The sequence below is a fragment of the Oryx dammah genome, unplaced genomic scaffold (assembly GCF_014754425.2).
Source record: "Oryx dammah isolate SB20612 unplaced genomic scaffold, SCBI_Odam_1.1 HiC_scaffold_8, whole genome shotgun sequence".
Taxonomy (NCBI): Eukaryota; Metazoa; Chordata; class Mammalia; order Artiodactyla; family Bovidae; genus Oryx; species Oryx dammah.
The window spans coordinates 46,057,548-46,070,963 of NW_024070192.1; the positions used below are offsets into that span (position 1 = coordinate 46,057,548).

General features: G+C 39.8%; 1 non-coding gene across 1 annotated transcript; it reads right to left on the bottom strand.

Moving 5' to 3' along the window:
- Window positions 1–12,075: 12,075 nt before the first annotated feature.
- Window positions 12,076–12,209, bottom strand: LOC120867508. The gene has a single exon (XR_005721930.1). It is a non-coding gene; the product is annotated as a U4 spliceosomal RNA (small nuclear RNA).
- Window positions 12,210–13,416: the final 1,207 nt, after the last annotated feature.

Below are 13,416 nucleotides of genomic sequence, written 5' to 3' on the forward strand. Positions count from 1 at the left end.
GCAGATTCTTTACCATCTGAGCCACCAGGGAAGCCCGAGACTATACATGGATGCCTCTACATGCTCCTGGAAGTCTGGTCTCTATCAGTCGAGTGCTGAGTTCTTTGTGAAACCTACCCAGTGCCTCATCCTGGGCTCTTTCTCGGGAAGACAGAGAGTTGGGTAAGACGAGTTTTTCCAAGGGCTCTCAGTAGACGGAGAAGATGACAAATGAATGATTTCCATATCTACTGTGTGATACCATGGCTCTGATGGGGAAAACTGGAAGGAAGAGCAGGCAAGCCTGCTGGAGGAAGTGACACGAAGCTGAGATTTAGAGGAGGAGCAGGAGATTAGCCTGGCAGAGGAGGGATGATCATGTGATGGAAAGAACAGCAGCTCCAGCCAAAAATGAGCTTGTCATCTCCGGGGACTGCAGAGAGTCCAGTGTGACCTGGAGTGCAGACCTGGATGAAGGATGCATGGGAGATCTGGCTGGCGGAGGGACAGGGGGGCCAAGTCACACAGGCACGCCTTTGATGGACCTGGACTATGTTCTATGGGGAGCCATTTAATGGATTCGAGTTCCCAGATACTTGCTACCTGCTTTGCATGCCTCCTCTGGCTGGACCACATTTTCTCACCTTCAGAATGGGGAACATAGTCATCACAGGGCCATGGAAGGGTAAATTCAAAGCCAGGGCAGGGAGAGGGAGAAGACATGTGTAACATTACCTTAATTGAACGTTCTTCTTTTTATCAATCGGTGATTAATAGGTATTACATTTTACCCTCATCCATTCTCAAGAGAGGTGTTATAATAACATGTCAGGGAGGTGTGGATAAGCGGCATTATGGAGGCTGGTTTATAATGCAGTTTGGAACAGATGCTAACGTCCCGATTATGCATTCCAGCATCATTTATACTCGGCTCCGTGGTGTGGTAAGGCTCCTGGCATCATAATTCTCCGAAGCAGTTGCTATTAATCACTCATTCATTATTAAAACACATTGTACTCATTCTGCTTGATAACGGGTGCAGGGCAGGCTCTGTTTCTCCAGCGCGGTTATCTCCAGACTTGTCAGATTATCTCCAGTCTCAGCCCAGAGGAGCTCCAGTCCTCCAGGATGGCTGAGACCTCCACAGAGACATCTAAGCATGGATGGGAATTCAGGACTCAGAAGAGATGTATCCTATCTGAGGGATACACATCCGCAAGAGGGCACAAGGCTCCCAGAAGCCAAGACCATCTCTCATCCTGAGTGCCTCCTCTGCCCACCTCTCCCTCTAAGTTGAAAGCCCCATTTCCCTGAAGGAGAACTCTGCTGGGCTCTTTTATATCCATGGGTTTCCCAGAATCACCTGGGAGCTAGGGTTCTGCCTCCAAACTCACTTGATCATCAGAAGATGTTGGGTGTCATAGTCAAATACAACAGGGAACTCTACTTAACACACTGTGACAACCTGAATGGGAAAGAAGTCCAAAAGAGAGGGAATATATGTATATGTATGGCTGGTTCGTTTTGCTGTACAGCAGAAACTATAACAACATTGTAAAGCAATTATAGGGGCTTCCCTGCTAGCTCAGTTGGTAAAGAATCCACGTGCAATGCAGGAGACCCTGGTTCCATTCCTGGGTCGGGAAGATCTGCTGGAGAAGGGATAGGCTACCCACTCCAGTATTCTTGGGCTTCCCCTGTGGCTCAGCCGGTGAAGAATCTGCCTGCAATGTGGGAGACCTGGGTTCAATCCCTGGGTTGGGAAGATCCCCTGGAAAACGGAAAGGCTACCCACTCCAGTATTCTGGCCTGGAGAATTCCACGCAAAGAGTCGCACACAACTGAGCAACTTTCACCTTCACTTTCACTTTTCAAAGCAATTATGCATGTTGTGCGTGCTAAGTCATTTCAGCCGTGTCCAACTGTTTGCGACCCTATACACCACAGCCAGCTAGCCTCCTCTATCCATGGAATTCTCCACGGAACAATACTGGAGTGGATTGCCATGCCCTCCTCTGGGAGATCTTCCTGACCCAGGGATCGAACTTGCATTCTCTTACTCCTCCTGCATTGGGATGGGGTTCTTTACCACTAGCACCACCCGGGAAGCCCTATACTCCAATAAAAATTAATTAAAAAACACAAGGGCTCTGGGTCAGGTCCCTTGTCTTCCACCACTAGCTGTATGATCTTAGATAAGAAATCTAATATATCTATCCCTGTGTGTCATCAGCTGTACAACGGAGTTGTAATAATAGGACCAATCTCATAGAATTGCTGTCAGGATTAATGAATTAATTCTAACAAAGCCCTTATAAGATGTCTGAAATGTCATTCACATCAGACCTTGTTATGACTTATTAAGATAATCCTAACATTTCCAAGATGTCCCACACAGCCTCTTATGGTGGGGGGGCGGGGAGCATGGAGGAACCATCCACTCATTCATTCCATAAAGAGCGCTTGAGTGTCCCAAATGTGCCAGGCATCATTTTAAGTACCAGACACACAGAGTCCTGTAAGGCAAGACCCCTCCTTCAAGGAGCCTGAAAGCTAGTGAGGCAGCTGTACTTAGAGCGTAGAGGCCTGAAAGCCCCTCTAGCTTTTCCCTGAAGCCTCAGCATTTAGTTGCACCTTACCTGAAATGTGAGCAGAGATTATTATATCTTTCACAGTAGCAAACACCCCATGCACCCCTCTGGATGTTAGAATAGAGGCTAAAGTTCTTGAAGGTTCCCACACTTTGAATGAAGTATTTCAGTCTAAAAATGTACAGAGGATAATTTAATGAATAAATAGAATATTATAAAGGCCTCTGAATCCTCCTTTTTGTGCCATCCAATGATAACCACCAGTCTCAAATCAGGTATTAGGATTTCCATGCTTTTTAAAAACATTTACTGTAAAAGTGCAAACCTATAAACAGTGTATGTTTCTATGTTTTCAAACGACATAAATGATCCCACACTGTAAATCTTCTGCAGCTTGGCTTTTTGAGGAAAGCATTTTGTCACAGAAAAGTTCAAATACAAGTAAACAGACTAGTATAATGAGAATGAATAAACCCACAAGGACCTACTGTATAGCACAGGGAACTATATTCCATATCCTGTGATAAACCATCATGAAAAAGAATGCGTATATAACTGAATCATTTTGCTGCATGGCAAAAAATTAACACAACATTGTAAAAAAAAAAAAAAAGAAAGAAACTATACTTCAATAAAAAATAAAGTAGCCTGGGTACCTATTACCCAGGCTTCCCAAGTGGCCCAGTGGTAAAGAACCCACCTACAATGCAGGAGACCCAGAGACGCAGGTTCTGTCCCTGAGTCAGGAAGAGCCCCTGGAGAAGGAAATGGCAACCCACTCCAGTATTCTTTCCTGGGAAATCCCATGGACAAAGGAGCTTGACAGGCTACAATCCATGGGCTCATTAAAGAGCTGGACACTACTGAGTGACTGCACACACAGTGCCTATCACCCAGCTCCAATTTACTGACTTGACGGACATGAATCTGAGTGAACTCCGGGAGTTGGTGATGGACAGGGAGGCATGGCGTGCTGCGATTCATGGGGTCGCAAAGAGTCGGACACGACTGAGCGACTGAATTGAACTGAACTGAACTGATGATCAACATCCAATTTTTTATTTTTGGCCATGCCAGGACTTCGTTATGGGATGCAGGATCTTTAGTTTCGGCATAAAAAATAAAGGATCTAATTCCCAGACCAGGGATCGAATCCAGACCCCCTGCATTGGGAGCATGCAATCTTAACCACTAGACCAGCAGGGAAGTTCCTATCTGGTTATTCTTGATGCACCTGTACTGCCATCAACTCTACCTCAGTCTCACTCAATTATACTTTACAATTCTATTTTAAAATAAATTTTACATACATTTGAATGCATAATCTTAACTGTACACATTTCAAAAATAGATCCACCATGTATCACTATTTCTATCAAGACAGAGAAGACTCTCATCTCTTACAAAAAATATTCTCCTTTCCCCAAAGTCTTTTTTTTTTCTTCCACCATCCTGCCCCCCAGAAAACCAACTGTTTTGACCTTCGATTACAAAAGCCTGTTCTGTAATTGCATATAAATAGGCTGATAGAGTCTACAATCATTTGTATCCTTTTGGGGGGAAGAAGCATCACATTTCTGAGATTCATCCACATTGTTTCATGCATCAAAAGATGGCTTCACTCTACTGAGAAGAGTATTCCACGGTACAAATATAGCATGGTGTATTGATTCATTCTCCTGGTCATGAACATATGGGCTGCTTCCAAGTCTCGGCTACTGTGAATAAATTGCTAAGAACACTTTTATACTACTTTTTTGTGGTTATTTGTTTGAATTTCTCTTGGATGAAGGAGGGGAACTGCTGAGTCAGTGAGTAGGTGCAGTTTTCTTTAAAAAAAAAATTTATTGAAGTACAGTTGATTTACAGTGTTTGTTAATTTCTCCCATACAGCAAAGTGATTCATAGAGGAATGTGGTCTATCACATGATGGTTTATCACAGGATATTGAATATAGTTCCCTGTGCTATACAGTAGGACCTTGTTGCTTATCTATCCTGTATGAACTAGTTTGCATCTGATACTCCCAAACTCACAATCCTTCCCTCCCTTACCAGTCACAAGTCTCTTCTCTACACCAATGAGTTTATTTCTGTTTTGTAGATATGTTCACTGGTGTCGTATTTTAGATCCCATGTATAAATGATACTACTATATGGTATCTTTCTCTTTCTGACTTACCTTTACTTGGTATGTGCATCTCTAGGTCCATCCACATTGCTGCGAATGGCAGTATTTCATTCTTTTTTAGGAGGTTGTTTCCACTGTTGGAAAAATTACCAATGTTTTTTTCCAACATGGCCATGCCATCTGACTCCCTTTCCAGTGATGTGAGAGCATTCCGTTGGCTCCAACAGCCTGACCAACCCCTGTTGTCAAGCATGTTTCACTGTTCAAGATTGTTGCCTCTTTTTATTGAGTTGTCATTTTATTATTTTTTATTTTATTTTTTAATTGGATAATGATTGCTTTACAATGTTGTGATGGTTCCTGTCACACAACAACATGAATTAGCCATCAGTGTACACAAGTCCTCTCCCTCTTGAATCTCCTTACCATCCCTCACCCCAAGCCACCCCTCTAGGTGGTCACAAAGCATCAGGTTGAGCTCCCTGTGTTATACAGCAACTTCCCACTATCCATTTTACACATGGTAGTGTATAGTTTTTATATTCTGAATAGAAGCTCTTTGTCAGAAATATGTTTTGGAAAATTTTCTCGAACTTATCTGTTCATTTTTATAATGATATATTCCACTGAGCAGAGTTCTTGTTTGCTTTTTTTTTTCAATTGGTAATGTTTTTCTGAATTTTTTCTTAGAAATCTTTGTTTACCTTTTGGATCTTTTTTTAAAAAATTACAATTTTATTTATTTATTTGTTCTTTTTTGGCATGGCCTTGTAGTATGCAGGATCTTAATTTCCTGATCAAGGATAAAACCCGAACATGTAGAAGTGGAAGCACAGAGTCTTAACCCCTACACCACCAAGGAAGTCCCCTTAAATTTTGTTATTTTTAAATTCTACACTTAAGTCTAAGATCCATGAAATATTAAATCGAGTGTGGTGTGAGGTAGGGGACTGAGCTCACTGTTTCACCATACAGATACCCTGTGATTTTAGCACCATTTGTTGAAAACGCTTTCCTTCCTCCCTTGAATTACTTTATTGCTTTTGTCAAAAATTAATTCACCATATACATATATGTCTATGTACTGTCTCGCAGGCTGCATTAATCCATGTGCCTATCCTTATGCTAATAACAAACTGTTATCAAGCTGTGTTAATGACTATAGCTTTATATTAAGTCCTTAGGCAAGCAGTGTGAGTTTTCCAGCTTTGTTCCTTTTTAAGGGTGTTATTATTTGGCTATTCCAGATCATTTGCATATCCATATAATTTTAGAATTAGCTTATCTATTTCTATTTTTAAAAAGCCTTTTGGAATTGTGATTTGAATTACATTGAACTACCGATCACATCTTAACAACACTGGATTTTCCACTCACACAAATATAGTATATCCTCCCATTTTTAGCATCTTTAAAATTCTTTTTTAGCAATATTAATTTTTAGTAGAAAGGATTCACATATCTTCAATGCATTGCTAATTATAATTGTTAAGATATTGTGAAAAAATGATTTTTTTAATTTCCCAATTCTTTTTCTGCCAATATATAGATAAATGAATGATTTTTCTTTATGTACCATGTATCCTGAAATATGGGGCTTCCCCAAGGCTCAGCGGTAAAGAATCTGCCTGTAATGCAGGAGACGCAGGAGCTGTGGGTTTGATCCCTGGGTCAGAAAGATCTCCTGAAGAAGGAAACAGCAATCCACTCCAGTATTCTTGCCTAGGAAAGCCCAAGGACAGAGGAGCCTGGCGGGCTATAGCCCAAAGGATCGCAAAGTGCTGGACACAACTGAATAAGTAAGCACACTGACCACATCCTGAGATACTGGTAAATCCATTAAAATAGTTCTAAGCACTTTCTTCACTAATGCCTTAAGGTAGTCTTTAAAAATACTATGGTGTCTGTGAGTCTAAATTCTTTAAATTAAGTAATTAATATAATTTTGTTTATAATTATGGATAGTATAAAATTCTCCCTTTTGAATTTTTACACTTTTAATTCATTTTGCATCATTGAACAGACTAGAACTTCCATACAACACTGAATAGAAGGTTCCACATGCCTGCCTTTTTATCTGATCTTAGGGGGGAAACACTCAGTGCTTCATCATTAAATATTAACTGTACGTATTTTGTAGATGCCCTTTATCAGACTGAGTATTCCGGTTTGCTAGATGATATCTGTTCTAGCGTGCTTGCTGAGAATCTTCGTCATGAATGAATGTTGGATCTGGTTAAATGCTTTTTATTCTCATTCATGGTTTTCTACTTTAGCTTTCATTTGGCAGATTACATCGGTTAATTTTTGAGTATTGAATCAAACCTGTATTTCTAGAATAAACTTTGATCATGATATAGTATACTTTTTATATATTTCTGAAGATTTGTCAATATTTTGTTAGGGATTTTTGCATCTCTGTGTTAGAATATTTTCTTTTCTTATATTGTCTTTGTACTGATTTGATAGAAGGTTTTAACTCATAAAATGATGAAGGCATGTTTCTTCCTCTTTTTTCTGAGTTTGTGTATTTCTCTCAAATGATTGAAAGAATTCACCTGTGAAACCATGGAGTTCCAGAGTTTGTTAGAAGATTTTAATTTAAAAATACAAAGTCTTTCACGCTACTGCTAAGTCACTTCAGTCGTATCCGACTCTGTGCGACCTCATAGACGGCAGCCCACCAGGCTCCCCCGTCCCTGGGATTCTCCAGGCAAGAGTACTGGAGTGGGGTGCCATTGCTAGCAGTCTGTTAAGCTATTCAGAATTCTCTTATCATCTTGTGTCAGATTGGTTTTGTTGGTCAGTTGAGTTTTTCAAGGCATTTGCCCATTTCATCTGAATTGTAGAATTTGTTGGCATAATGGTCTTCATAATGTATCCTTTTAAGGTCTGTAGGACCTATAGTTGCCGTGATTCAATTCTTGTTAAATGAAATCACTGGTAATTTTGTTTCCTTTCTGTGTTCCTTTTGCGTTTCCTAGTCTTTTTAAGAGTTTATCAAATTTATTAATCTTTAAAAATTTTTGACTTTGTCAATTCATTTCTTGTTTTTGTTCTTTTTTTATTTGCAATATTTTATTTTTTTATGTTTTATTTTTACTTTATTTTGCTTTACAATACTGTATTGGTTTTTGCCATACATTGACATGAATCAGCCACAGGTGTACATGAGTTCCCAATCCTGAACCCCCCTCCCACCTCCCACCCCATATCATCTCTCTGGATCATCCCCATGCACCAGCCCCAAGCATCCTATATCCTGTATCAAACATAGACTGGTGATTCATTTCTTACCTGATAGTATACATGTTTCAATGCCATTCTCCCAAATCATCCCACCCTCTCCCTCTCCCACAGAGTCTAAAAGTCCGTTCTATACATCTGTGTCTCTTTTGCTGTCTCGCATACAGGGTTATCATTAGCATCTTTCTAAATTCCATATATATGTGTTAGTATACTGTATTGGTGTTTTTCTTTCTGGCTTACTTCACTCTGTACAATAGGCTCCAGTTTCATCCACCTCATTAGAACTGATTCAAATGTATTCTTTTTAATGGCTGAGTAATACTCCATTGTGTATATGTACCACAGCTTTCTTATCCATTCGTCTGCTGATGGACATCTAGGTTGTTTCCATGTCCTGGCTATTGTAAACAGGGCTGCACTGATTTCTGCTCTCACCTGTGTTACTCCTTCCATCTACCTATTTTGTCTTTCTTTCTAACCTCCTACGATGGAAATTTAGATCATTAATTGTTATACCTTTCTTCATAAGATAAACATTCAAAGCTACCACTTGGTCCTCTAAACATTGGCTTAGCTGCATCTCTCACCTATTTATTTGGATATTAATTAATAAAAATAAACACTAGCAAAGAGTTATACAAATAAATTAGTGCAAAGAACACCCAATATCCTTTATACAGATACACTTAATATTTCTTTCCATTTGCTCGGCATGTGTGGTGGGTATAATTATTTTTTTTGAAACATCTGAGAGTAATTTATATACATCTTAGACCTTTACCCTTAGGTACTTAAATGTGTATTTCCAGGAGTAGGAATACTTTCTTCTTTAACCACTGCAATGATCAAACTCACACATTTATATTTATGCTCTACTTTTAACTAATATACCAGGATATTCCAATTGTGTCAGTTTACCTAAAAAGGTCCTTAATACCATCTCTCTCTCCTCCAGTACAAGATTTTATCAGTCAAGTTTCTTTAGCCTTAGGTAATCTGGAATGTTTCCACAAACTTTCTTTGTATCTTTGCATAGACAGTTATCCATCTGGGGATGTGTGAGATTTCCTGGTGATTAGATTAAGGCCATACCCTCTTAGGACAGCACCTCTGGAGAAACACAATGTCCGTCTGTTCCTTATTGGTGATGTTAAATTTAATCATTCAGTCAAGGTGCTGCCAATTTTTTTCAGAATACACTTATCAGTTTTTCTCATTTTAACGAGTAATCAATATGTAGGAACAACACTTAAAAATCACGCCAATATCTTGGTCTAGCAAAATTTCCTCCTGGATTTCGTATCTGCTGGTGATTCTTCTATGACTCATCTTTACCACGGTGATTACAAAATAATGACTCCAAGTGCCAGTTTCAGCCCTTAGCACTATAGTAGAAACCAGAGCCTCCTTTTACCTGGATTCATATGTATGTATGTGTATATATGTGTCTCATCTATGTATTGGATCTACTTATCTATTTAGTATCTATCTATTATGAATGTGGATTCATGATTCCCTACTTTCGCAGGGCTCATCACTCATTACCCTTTGTAATTATTTTGGTGCTCACGCATGCTTGCTTATGTGCTTGCATGCTCAGTTCCTTAAAGTGTCTGACTCTTTGTGACCCCGTGGACTGTACCTCACCAGGCTTTGTCCATGGAATTTTCCAAGCAATAATACTGGAGGGGGGTGCCATTTCCCCCTTCAGGGGAATCTGCCTGACCCCGGGATGGAATCTGAATCTCCAATGTTCCCTGCATTGGGAGGCAGATTCTTTATCATTGTGCCACCTGGGAAGCCCATTTTGGTGCTCATGTTGTCTCCAGTTTGATCAATGGGAGCTCCTCAAAGCTGGCTCCAGTTCATTCAGTTTCTCCACTTGGTCATATACCATTGTGGTGACTATACCAAAACTATTTTTGCATTCTATTGTCAATCGCCATTAGGCTGTTCATACACTCACATATGTATGAGCACTGCCATCATATGAACTCCTGTGCATATCTCCTATGAACACATATGTTCCAAGACAGAGCTAAGCCTAAGAGTTCTGATTCTTAAGATATGGGAATCACCTTTGTTGATCACAACTATTTTGACCATAACTATTTGAACATAACTTTCTTGATCATAACTCTTCACTAATATGGTAACAAAATAAGTAATTTTACCAATTTACACTTTCATCAACAGTGAACGAGAATTTATATAAACACCCTTCCCAACAGTTGGTAATGTTACACAAACTCACACACACAAACACACAGCACATTTGTCATTTAACAGGTTTTAAATAGAAACTCATCACTGTATAAATCTACGTCTTTTCAGATGTGCATGGGTCACTAAACCTTCCTCTTAGGAACTTTAGACATTCATCTACTTTACTCTCATTTTTTAAGTTGAAAAATGAAAACTCTGATGCATTAAGTGACATGCCCTAGATCACAGAGCTGTCATGAATTAGACATGAACCCAGATATGCTAACACACACACAAAAAAGCAAAATTTCTATCCATCTAACCAGTCTGACACTGTGTAGATTTATGACTAGGAGGATGTGTCAGTTTACATGGTGTGTGTGTAAAATGGGTGGGACGGTTTTTTTTAAATTAACATTTTGGTGTGAGGTCATCAAAGCTATTCTGGGATAAATATAACCTTCAAGGTAAGTCACCCACAATGTACCTTTTACCCCCAATCTTTTTCTGAGTAAAATTAAACTAAAATGAATGAAAATCCCAACAACCCTGGAGAGACGTCCTAAGGAGACAGTCCTCCACAACAGTGCTTATTTTTCGGTGTGGGTTTATAGCCTGAACAAATGAGCAAGGCATCAAGTCAACCTCAGCAGCCTTTCTTTGTCTCTGTCTCTCTAGCATCCTGTGTAAGACACTGCGCCCAATTAGGAAAGGCCCCAGAGCACTGGCCCAATTCAAGGCCAGGAACCACTCAAAGAAAGCTGCATCCTCTGGTTGCCCCAGGAAACCACGGCTCCTCCTGGCCTGTGGCTTTCGAAGCTCTGCTTGCCCACTACCCTCATGCCTGCCTGCTCGCCCAGCCTCACCACCCTCTCTGCCTGGGGATCACTCATTAGCCTGGGATTAGCAGCTGTATCAGCAGCAGAGCAGCCAAAGCCCTGTGCCCTGGGCTATGGCTGCAGAGAACTGTCTGGGGAGGGATGGCTCAGCTGTCCGAGTGCCAGGCACATGTCAAATCCAATTTGGGAGAGGATCTTGTTAAGCTTCCTTATCTGATGACAAGCACTCCTTTAAAAAAAAAAAAATCATCAGTTAAGAAGGTTTTGCAATGTCTACCAGGCACCCTTGCTCAGGTCAGATAATGTTTCCTGTCAAGAATATATTTATTCTGTCTCTCCCATCAGTCACTTGGTTCAAGGAAATATGATTAGTCATGGAGGACTTACATATAAGCCTTCTGGCCACTGATTAGTCTTTGACCTTCAAAAGCTTTGGGACTCATTTCTGTGGCTGCAGAGTCCAGCATCTTCACAAGTAAAGGGCACAGAGCTGTTTTTGTTTTAATTTTTAAAAAACTTTTTATTTGGTATTGGGGTATAATCGGTTAATAGTGCTGCGATAGTTTCAGGTGAACGGTGAAGGGACTCAGCCAATTGAACAGTGAAGGGACTCAGCCAATTGTTGAGTTACAATGTATTAAGTTCTACTGTACAATCAAGTGACTCAGTTATACATGTACACACATTCTTTATATTCTTTTCTATTATGATTTGTCACAGGATATTGAATATAGCTCCCTGTGCTACACAGTAGGAACTCGGTTTTTTAAAATTCATTTTTAATTGAAGAATAATGGCCTTACAGTATTGTGTCAGTTTCTAGCAAACATCAACATGACTCAGCCACAGGTATACCTATGTCCCCTCCCTCTTGAACATCCCACCCCTGCCAGTTGCTACAGGGCTCTGGTTTGAGAAGAGCTTGTTGTTTACCTAGTTTACCTTGATGATATGCTAGCTGGCATCTGCTAACCCCAAACTCTGCCTGCATCCCTCCCTGACTCAGCATCCCCCTTGGCAACCACAAGTCCCTGCTCTACGTCTGTGAGCTTGTATCTGTTTCGTAGATAAGTTCATCTGTGTCATATTTGGATTCCACAGATAAGTGATATCATACGGCCTTCGTCTTTCTCTTTCTGTTGGAAAAGTTTTCAGTTAGCAATGATCCTGCCTCAGGTAAACCCCACTGGCTATGATACTGCCACTCCGCAAAACTTGCCTTTCTCTTTCTGACTTACTCCACTTGGTTTGACAGTCTCTGGTTCCATCCATGTTGCTGCAAATGGCATTTTTCATTCTTTTTTATGGCTAAGTAGTATTCCACTGTATATATGTACCACATCTGCTTTATCCATGCATTCATCAATGGACATTTAGGTTGTTACCATGGCATGGTTCAGAGCTGATTTTCAGTTCTACTTGTTACCCTTTCAGAACCATAAGCATCAAAAAAAAAAAAATAGGGCGCCAAAAATAGTAAAATCAACTGCTTGTGAAACAGTACTTTCCTACATGCTAGCAGTAGCATAAGTTGTTCTGACCCTGTTGAAAAGGAATTTTCCAGAAGGTACCAAAACTCACAAAAGCATATGTACTCTGACATTCTACCCATGGGGTTTTCCAAGGAGAAAAGTGGGGCTAAAACCAATTACATATCTGTCATGGGCTAGGCATGCTTATAGTCACACTGTGCTACTATTTTTGCACATCAATCTTTTGACACATACTCTATTAAGCTAGTAAAGGGCTAATGACTTATCTAAAGCTGCTGCAGCATTATTACGAGGGAGAAACTGCATTCAAACTCCATCTGCCTGAGTCCAATCCCCTTTTTCTTCCTCGGTAAAATATTGCCTTGTGAGGAGGTCTATGCATGAACATCTTCACTGCAGCATTACTCATACTAACAAAATGTGAGAAAAGAAAAAGTGGCTCATAACAGGAAAATGTTTGGGTAAATTATGGGAAATTAACCCCATGGATTATTTGCCTTTTTATAAATGATAATTTTAAAGGTTATTTAGCAGTGTCAGGAAAAGCATATCATACAACATTAAGACAAGAGAATAGAACACAAAAGTATTACTAAGTAATCATTATAACTATATTAAAATGCATATCCATATGGAAAAATTGCTCCTGGGAACTTGGAAAATAAACAACTTTTAAAAGATATTAGTAACTAAATATAATTTCTCAAAATACCCATTATTGTTATGAAGTTGTATTTCAAGACAGACACTTGTTTGGGTGGGAAGAATAAATATATTCAGGATGGAAAGGACCAGAATTTGAATACTAGCTATTCCATATTCTAAATTTGTGAAACTGGGCAACTTATGTATAATCCCTGAGCCTCAGTCTTTTCCATTTGTAAACAGTGATAATAAGTTTAACTTCACAAGGTCAGAGTGCAAATTAAA